Here is an 8,778-nt window from a genome sequence, read left to right as displayed (position 1 = left end):
TTTCTGGGTAAATATAGACAAGGGAATAACTGCTTGTCCTTGTCTGGAAGCTCTGGACCTGCCTGCATTTTCCCAGCTCTGAAGGAGCAGATGCCAAGCACTCCTTTAGGTGCTCAGTGAACTTTCAGAGGCCACATCAGCTGTCTTCAAAAGTCCCACTCCAGGAAGTGTCCTTTCTCAAATATTCCATCTCTCAGTAGCTCTACCCAGTAACCAACTTTCTGAAGAATAGTGTCTGGCAAGATGGAAGGATAAAGCAGTGTCTTGACCTAGAAGACTGTCTTTTATTTAATCTCAACTTTATTTATGTTGATTTTATTTGTAAAAATTACTTCAAAAAGAAAAAAAAACTCAAATTTCCACCATAATATTAGGAACTAATATTAGAAATAACTTTCAAATTATGGCTAACGCTAATGGAATGCTTATAACGTACCTGTGTAGTTTTTCTTAGTCCAGATAGATATATGAAAGCAGACTGCAGGCTCAAAATCCAGCTGAAAAAAGAATTCATTAGAGATAGCCTCATCCACCAGAGGGCAGACAGAAGAAGCAAGAGGAACTACAATCCTGCAGCCTGTGAAACAAAAACCACATTCACAGAAAGATAGACAATATGAAAAGGCAGAGGGCTATGGACCAGATGAAGGAACAAGATAAAACCCAAGAAAAACAACTAAATGAAGTGGACATAAGCAACCTTCCAGAAAAAGAATTCAGAATAATGATAGTGAAGATGATCCAGGACCTCGGAAAAAGAATGGAGGCAAAGATCGAGAAGATGCAAGAAATGTTTAACAAAGACCTAAAAGAATTAAAGAACAAACACCTAGAAGAATTAAAGAACAAACAAACAGAAATGAACAATACAATAACTGAAATGAAAAATACACTAGAAGGAATCAATACCAGAATAACTGAGGCAGAAGAATGGATAAGTGACCTGGAAGACAGAATGGTGGAATTCACTGAAGACAGAATGCTGTGGAACAGAATAAAGAAAAAAGAATGAAAAGAAATGAAGACACCTTAAGAGACCTCTGGGACAACATTAAACACAAGATCATTCTCATTATAGGGGTCCCAGAAGGAGAAGAGAGAGAGAAAGGACCTGAGAAAATATTTGAAGAGATTATAGTTGAAAAATTCCCTAACATGGGAAAGGAAATAACCACCCAAGTCCAGGAAGTGCAGAGAGTCCCAGGCAGGATAAAGCCAAGGAGAAACACACGGAGACATATAGTAATCAAACTGACAAAAATTAAAAACAAAGAAAAATTATTGAAAGCAACAAGGGAAAAATGACAAATAACATACAAGGGAACTCCCATAAGGTTAACAGCTGATTTCTCAGCAGAAACCCTACAAGCCAGAAGGGAGTGGCATGATATATTTAAAGTGATGAAAGGGAAAAACCTACAACCAAGATTACTCTACCTGGCAAGGATCTCATTCAGATTTGATGGAGAAATCAAAACCTTTACAGACAAGCGAAAGCTAAGAGAATTCAGCACCACCAAACCAGCTCTACAACAAATGTTAAAGGAACTTCTCTAAGTGGGAAACACAAGAGAAGAAAATGACCTACAAAAACAAACCCAAAACAATTAAGAAAACGGCAATCGGAACATACATATCGGTAATTACCTTAAATGTGAATGGATTAAATGCTCCAACCAAAAGATACAGGCTCGCTGAATGGATACAAAAACAAGACCCATATATATGCTGTCTACAAGAGACCCACTTCAGACCTAGGGACACATACGACTGAAAGGGGTAGGAAAAGGATACTTCATACAAATGGAAATCAAAAGAAAGCTGGAGTAGCAATACTCATATCAGATAAAATAGACTTTAAAGTAAAGAATGTTACAAGAGACAAGGAAGGACACTACATAATGATCAAGGGATCATTCCAAGAAGAAGATATAACAATTATAGATATCTATGCACCCATAGGAGCACCTCAGTACATAAGGCAACTGCTAACAGCTATAAAAGAGGAAATCGACAGTAACACAAAAATAGTGGGGGATTTTAACACCTCACTTACACCAATGGACAGATCATCCAAACAGAAAATTAATAAGGAAACACAATCTTTAAATGACACAATCGACCAGATAGATTTAATTGATATTTATAGGACATTACATCCAAAAACAGCGGATTACACTTTCTTCTCAAGGGCACATGGAACATTCTCCAGGCTAGATCACATCTTAGGTCACAAAGCAAGCCTCAGTAAATTGAAGAAAATTGAAATCATATAAAGCATCTTTTCAGACCACATCACTATGAGATTAGAAATCAATTACAGGGGAAAGAAACGTAAAACACACAAACACATGGAGGCTAAACAATACATTACTAAATAACCAAGAGATCACTGAAGAAATCAAAGAGGAAATCAAAAAATGCCTAGAGACAAATTACAACGAAAACACAATGATCCAAAACCTATGGGATGCAGCAAAAGCAGTTCCAAGAGGGAAATTTATAGCAATACAAGCCTACCTCAAGAAACAAGAAAAATCTCAAATAAACAATCTAACCTTACACCTAAAGGAACGAGAGAAAGAAGAACAAACAAAACCCAAAGTTAGTAGAAGGAAAGAAATCATAAAGATCAGAGCAGAAATAAGTGAAATAGAAACAAAGAAAACAATAGCAAAGATCAATAAAACTAAAAGCTGGTTCTTTGAGAAGATGATAAACAAAATTGATAAACCATGAGCCAGACTCATCAAGAAAAAAAGGGAGAAGACTCAAATCAACAGAATTAGAAATGAAAAAGGAGAAGTAACAACTGACACTGCAGAAATACAAAGGATCATGAGAGATTACTACAAGCAACTCTATGTCAATACAGTGGACAACCTGGAAGAAATGGACAAATTCTTAGAAAAGCACAACCTTCTGAGAATGAACCAGGAAGAAGTAGAAAATATGAACAGACCAATCACAAGCACTGAAATTGAAACTGTGATTAAAAGTCTTCCAACAAACAAAAGTCCAGGACCAGGTGGCTTCACAGGTGAATTCTATCAAACATTTAGAGAAGAGGTAACACCCATCCTTCTCAAACTCTTCCAAAAATTTGCAGAGAAAGGAACACTCCCAAACTCATTCTATGAGGCCACCATCACCCTGATACCAAAACCAAAGATACTACAAAAAACAAAATTAAAGACCAATATCACTGATGAATATAGATGCAAAAATCCTCAACAAAATACTAGCAATCAGAATCCAACAGCACATTAAAAGGATCATACACCATGATCCAGTGGGATTTATCCCAGGGGTGCAAGGATTCTTCAATATATGCAAATCAATCAATGTGATACACCATATTAAGAAATTAAAGAATAAAAACCATATGATCGCCTTAATTGATGCAGAAAAAGCTTTTGACAAAATTCAACACCCACTTATGATAAAAACTCTCCAGAAAGTGGGCATAGAGGGAACCTACCTCAACATAATAAAGGCCATATATGACCAACCCATAGCAAACACCATTCTCAATGGTGGAAAACAGAAACCATTTCCTCTAAGATTAGGAACAAGGCAAGGATGTCCACTCTAGCCACTATTATTCAACACAGTTTTGGAAGTCCTAGCCACAGCAATCAGAGAAGGAAAAGAAATAAAGGGAATTCAAATTGGAAAAGAAGAAGTAAAACTGTCACTGTTTGTAGATGACATGTAACTATACATAAAGAATCCTAAAGATGCCACCAGAAAATTACTAGAGCTAATCAATGAATTTGGTAATGTAGCAGGATACAAAATTAATGCACAGAAATCTCTTGCATTCCTATATTTTAAGGATGAAAAATCTGAAAGACAAATTAAGGAAACACTCTCATTTACCATTGCTACACAAAGAATAAAATACATAGGAAGAAACCTACCTAGGGAGACAAAACACCTTTATGCAGAAAACTATAAGACACTGATGAAAGAAATTAAAGATGATATCAACAGATGGAGAGATATACCATGTTCTTGGATTGGAAGAATCAATATTGTGAAAATGACTATACTACCCAGAGCAATCTACAGATTCAATGCAACCCCTATCAAATTACCAATGGCATTTTTTACAGAACTAGAACAAAAAATTTCATAGTTTGTATGGAAACACAAAAGACCCCAATGGCCAAAGCAATCTTGAGAAAGAAAAACGGAGCTGGAGGAATCAGGCTCCTGGACTTCAGACTATACTACAAAGCTACAGTAATCAAGACAGTGTGGTACAGGCACAAAAACAGAAATATAGATTAGTGGAACAGGATAGAAAGCCCAGAGATAAACCCAAGCACATATGGTCACCTTATCTTTGATAAAAGAGGCAAGAATATACAATGGAGAAAAGACAGCCTCTTCAATAAGTGATGCTGTGAAAACTGGACAGCTACATGTAAAAGAATGAAATTAGAACATTCCCTAACAGCATGCACAAAAATAAACTCAAAATGGATTAAAGACCTAAATGTAAGTCCAGACACTATAAAACTCTTAGAGGAAAACATAGGCAGAACACTCTTTGACATAAATCACAGCAAGATCCTTTTGACCCACCTCCTAGAGAAATGGAAATAAAACCAAAAATATACAAATGGGACCTAATGAATCTTAAAAGCTTTTGCACAGCAAAGGAAACTATAAACAAGATGAAAGACAACCCTCAGAATGGGAGAAAATATTTGCAAATGAATCAATGGACCAAGGATTAGTCTCCAAAATATATAAACAAGTCATGCAGCTCAATATCAAAAAAACAAACAACCCAATCCAAAAATGGGCAGAAGACATAAATAGACATTTCTCCAAAGAAGACTTAGAGGTGACCAAGAAGCACATGAAAAGCCGCTTAACATCACTAATTACTAGAGAAATGCAAATCGAAAGTACAGTGAGGTATCACCTCACACCAGTTAGAATGGGCATCATCAGAAAATCTACAAACAACAAATGCTGGGGAGGGTGTGGAGAAAAGGGAACCCTCTTGCACTGTTGGTGGGAATGTAAATTGATACAGCCACTATGGAGAACAGTATGGAGGTTCTTTAAAAAACTAAAAATAGAATTACCATATGATCCAGCAATCCCACTCCTGGGCATATACCCTGAGAAACCATAATTCAAAAAGACACATGCACCCCAATGTTCATTGCAGCACTATTTACAATAGCCAGGACATGGAAACAACCTAAATGCCCAATGACAGACGAATGAATAAAGAAGATGTGGTACATATATACAATGGAATATTACTCAGCTATAAAAAAGAACGAAATTGGGTCATTTGTAGAGACGTGGATGGATCTAGAGACTGTCATACAGAGTGAAATAAGTCAGAAGGTTAAAAACAAGTATCATATATTAATGCATATATGTGGAACCTAGAAAAGTGGTACAGATGAACAGGTTTGCTGTTCAGAAATAGAGACACAGATGTAGAAAACAAATGTATGGATACCTAGGGGGGAAAGTGGCAGGAGTTGGGGGGTTGTGGTGTGAAAAAAAAAGAATTAATTATATAGGACTGAATAAATTGATGTTGGAAACTTTTTTTCATTATTTATTTTAAATTTCAAGAACCATTATGAGGCTTGAAAATGGAGAAAAAAGAGATCACTAAGTGTTCTTTCAGTGGAGTGGTCCTGAGTGTTGTCTAGGTGATCCTCCAGGGATTATTTAGTTGTATTTGATTATTTCACTGTCTGGTTGACTAATCTATTTTATAGCTGTGTAGGGATAGGAACTAAGTTGTAGAAAACCGATAACAATCTAAGTTTTTCCAGTCCACGGTAATGCAAACAGTCTTGTCCATAGAAATGCAAGGAGTCTAAAAAACAAAACAAATGAAGAAACAGTTTCATAGAAACAGAGAATAAACTGGTGATTGCCAGAGAGGAAGGGGAGGGGCTTTGGACCAAATAGGTGCAGGGGAATAAGAGGTACAAAACTTCCAGATAGAAAATAAATGTCAAGGGGATACAATGTACAGCGTATGAATTATAGCCAATAATATTTTAATAACTTTGTATGGTGACAGATGGTTACTAGACTTATCATGGTGATCAATTCATAGTGTATATAAATGTCAAATCACTACGTTATGCACCTGAAACTAATATAATATTATATGTCAACCATACTTCAATTAAAAAAATTTTAAAAAGGAATGCAATGGCATATTGTCTCATAGAGATAAAACTTTTAAATGTAAAATTTATATTTAATTGACCTATAGAATTTTAACCAGTTTTGTGTTTATTAGCAAAATCACTTCAATGTTCCTATTTGCACATATATATTCTCCAAAATCTCTTACTAGTACACTCATTAATTAATTGAATAAACAAATTCTTTGACATATGTTTATTTTATGTTTGTTTGAGAGTCATAATTTTACCTTTTAGAAAATTATAGTTTGGCAGTTTGGGAGGTTACACTGAGAAGCCCAAATGGGCTGTCTTGGCAAAGTATCAAGTAAACCGCATTTCTGGAGAAGTTCACTAATGGTTATATAGCCTGGACACATCCTTTCTTGGCCTCCAGAGTGAATTCCATGTAACAATAGAATTTTAGCTTTGCTTACTCTGTTTCTCTAGTTTTTCTTCTCTCTCTACTGATTTTCCCATAGTCAATAATATATTCCCAAGTGGTTGCATCAGTGACTGGAAATTTGGTTTTATAGCATAACCATTTGATGATGTTTCTAGATGATGGAGATGAATTCTCTGTTGCATGAGAAACAACAGAGAAACTGATTGGTTAGTCTTTTTTGTTTGTTTTTCTGTTCATCTATATTTTCGTGAGCTCACATCAATTCAGAATTTTGTGCCCCCTGGGAAAGAGGATAACTCTTTAAGATCTAGGCCAGTTTGTTTTTGTATTTCTGTGTTTATTCTTGACTGGGCTGAGGTGTGAGGCTGAATCCATAAGTTCACGCTCTTCCCATCCTTATTTCTTCTTTCTTTCATAATGTGCAGCAGCAAGTAGAGAGATCTCTTGAAGGTTACTCCAAAGCCCATGAAAGTGAAAGTTCTGGTAAACCTGGGGCTCTGCTGATGGGGGCCAGGCCATCTAGGAGCAATGTTGGCACCAGGCTCGGTCACCTCTCTACCACTTGTGGTGGCTAAGTACAGACAAAAGCACAGGTAGCTCCCCAGGAGGAAGCTCAGCACCACAACAAACCCCAACAGGAAGACAATCCTTGGGAAGGTCAGGAACAGGTGCTGAATAAGAAAGACAGTGTCAACAACCTGCAAGTGTCCAAGGTCATCAACATAAGTCTCCAGATACAAGTCTGACACCACCAACTGGACCAGAAACAGTGCTCTCCACAGCCATGGTGGCAGCTTAGGCTGTCACCATCAAGAGGAAGAAGAGGCAGTACCTGGTATTCCAGGCCCCAATGCAGTTGTTCATCCACACACAGTGATGGTCAAACTGGTGTAAACACCAGTTATACATGCTTCAGTGCTTGGATCACGCTGGTTTCCTTAAATCACACATAGAGCACTTCATGTTCTTTGGGAACATAACTTCATCGAATTCATAAACTTGAAGAAACAGTAATTCGTTTGCTTTTGTTATGGTACTGGGGTTGGTTACACAACTTAGGGCAAAAACAAACAAACAAAACAGGTTTACAATCAGCAGCCGATAAGGCAGAAAAAAGGTAATACAAGAAGAACTCCAGCTCTTGACAAAGGCAAAATATTTCCCAGGTGTATTTGGTATAAACTATCCCTTGCAAGATGAGATGCAGGATAACGAAGGTGTGGTTCCGTGTATGAAAGTGGTAATGAAGCAATCTTAGCATGGGTCTCCAAAGACATTCTGGAATCATACAGGAAAAGGAATCTGTGCTCTTCCTCTGACCAGGCCTTTCAAGCAATGGGTTTTTGAGCAGATGCAGATTGTAACAACACCAATCAGCACCAAAGCCAGGTAGAACAAGAAGAGAACCAGAAAGTCCATCCTGGGGGAGGTGATTCAGGGTCCCCAGCCTACATATATCTTTTGTTTGGATAGTTTTCAGCTGGCAGCTCTGGCATTCCTCCTCCAAACATTCACGGAGAATTCAAACGGCATCTCCTCTTGTGCAGTGGCATCTGCCTGGCACAACAGGTGGCACCCAAAGCTGCAGGACATGGTTCCTCTAAGACAGCGGTCCCTAACCTTTTTGGCACCAGGGACCGGTTTCGAGGAAGACAATTTTTCCACCGACAGTGGGGGAATGGTTCAGGAGGTAATGCGAGTGATAGTTCAGGTGGTGATGTGAGCGATGGGGAGAGGCAGATGAAGCTCCGCTCACTCACCCACTGCTCACCTCCTGCTGTCCGGCCTGTTTCCTAACAGGCCATGGCCTGGTACTGGTCTGCGGCCCAAGGGTTGGGAACCTCTGCTCTAGGAGGCTGGATCTGGCACCAGGATCCTTACATAATCTTAATATGTCCCAAATTCACAGAAAATTAGAAAAGTAGTTTTAATATAGTAAATGTATTATTTTTTAAAATTCTTTTTTACAGATACTATTAACTCAAACATCTTAAGAATTTAAGTTCACATAATAACGGTAAGTCTTTGGCAAATCAGAATGGTTTAATAATCTTGGTTTTATGAATAAAGCTAAGTCTTTTCTCTGATTTATTAGTGTTAAGTATTATACAAGTATACACTTTATTTTATTTTAAAATAAGAAATGAGTTTGTTTCCTCATGAACATACTAGTTAATTTGTACTTTCTCA

The 8,778-nt window shown here is 37.4% G+C and overlaps 1 pseudogene; it reads right to left on the bottom strand.

Annotated features, from left to right (window-relative positions):
* Nucleotides 1–6,984: 6,984 nt before the first annotated feature.
* On the bottom strand, nucleotides 6,985–8,007 carry LOC118898983 (annotated as a pseudogene).
* Between the last annotated feature and the right edge of the window lie 771 nt (nucleotides 8,008–8,778).

The sequence above is a fragment of the Balaenoptera musculus genome, chromosome 8, assembly GCF_009873245.2.
Source record: "Balaenoptera musculus isolate JJ_BM4_2016_0621 chromosome 8, mBalMus1.pri.v3, whole genome shotgun sequence".
NCBI lineage: Eukaryota > Metazoa > Chordata > Mammalia > Artiodactyla > Balaenopteridae > Balaenoptera > Balaenoptera musculus.
This window is presented reverse-complemented; position numbering and strand designations above follow the sequence as displayed.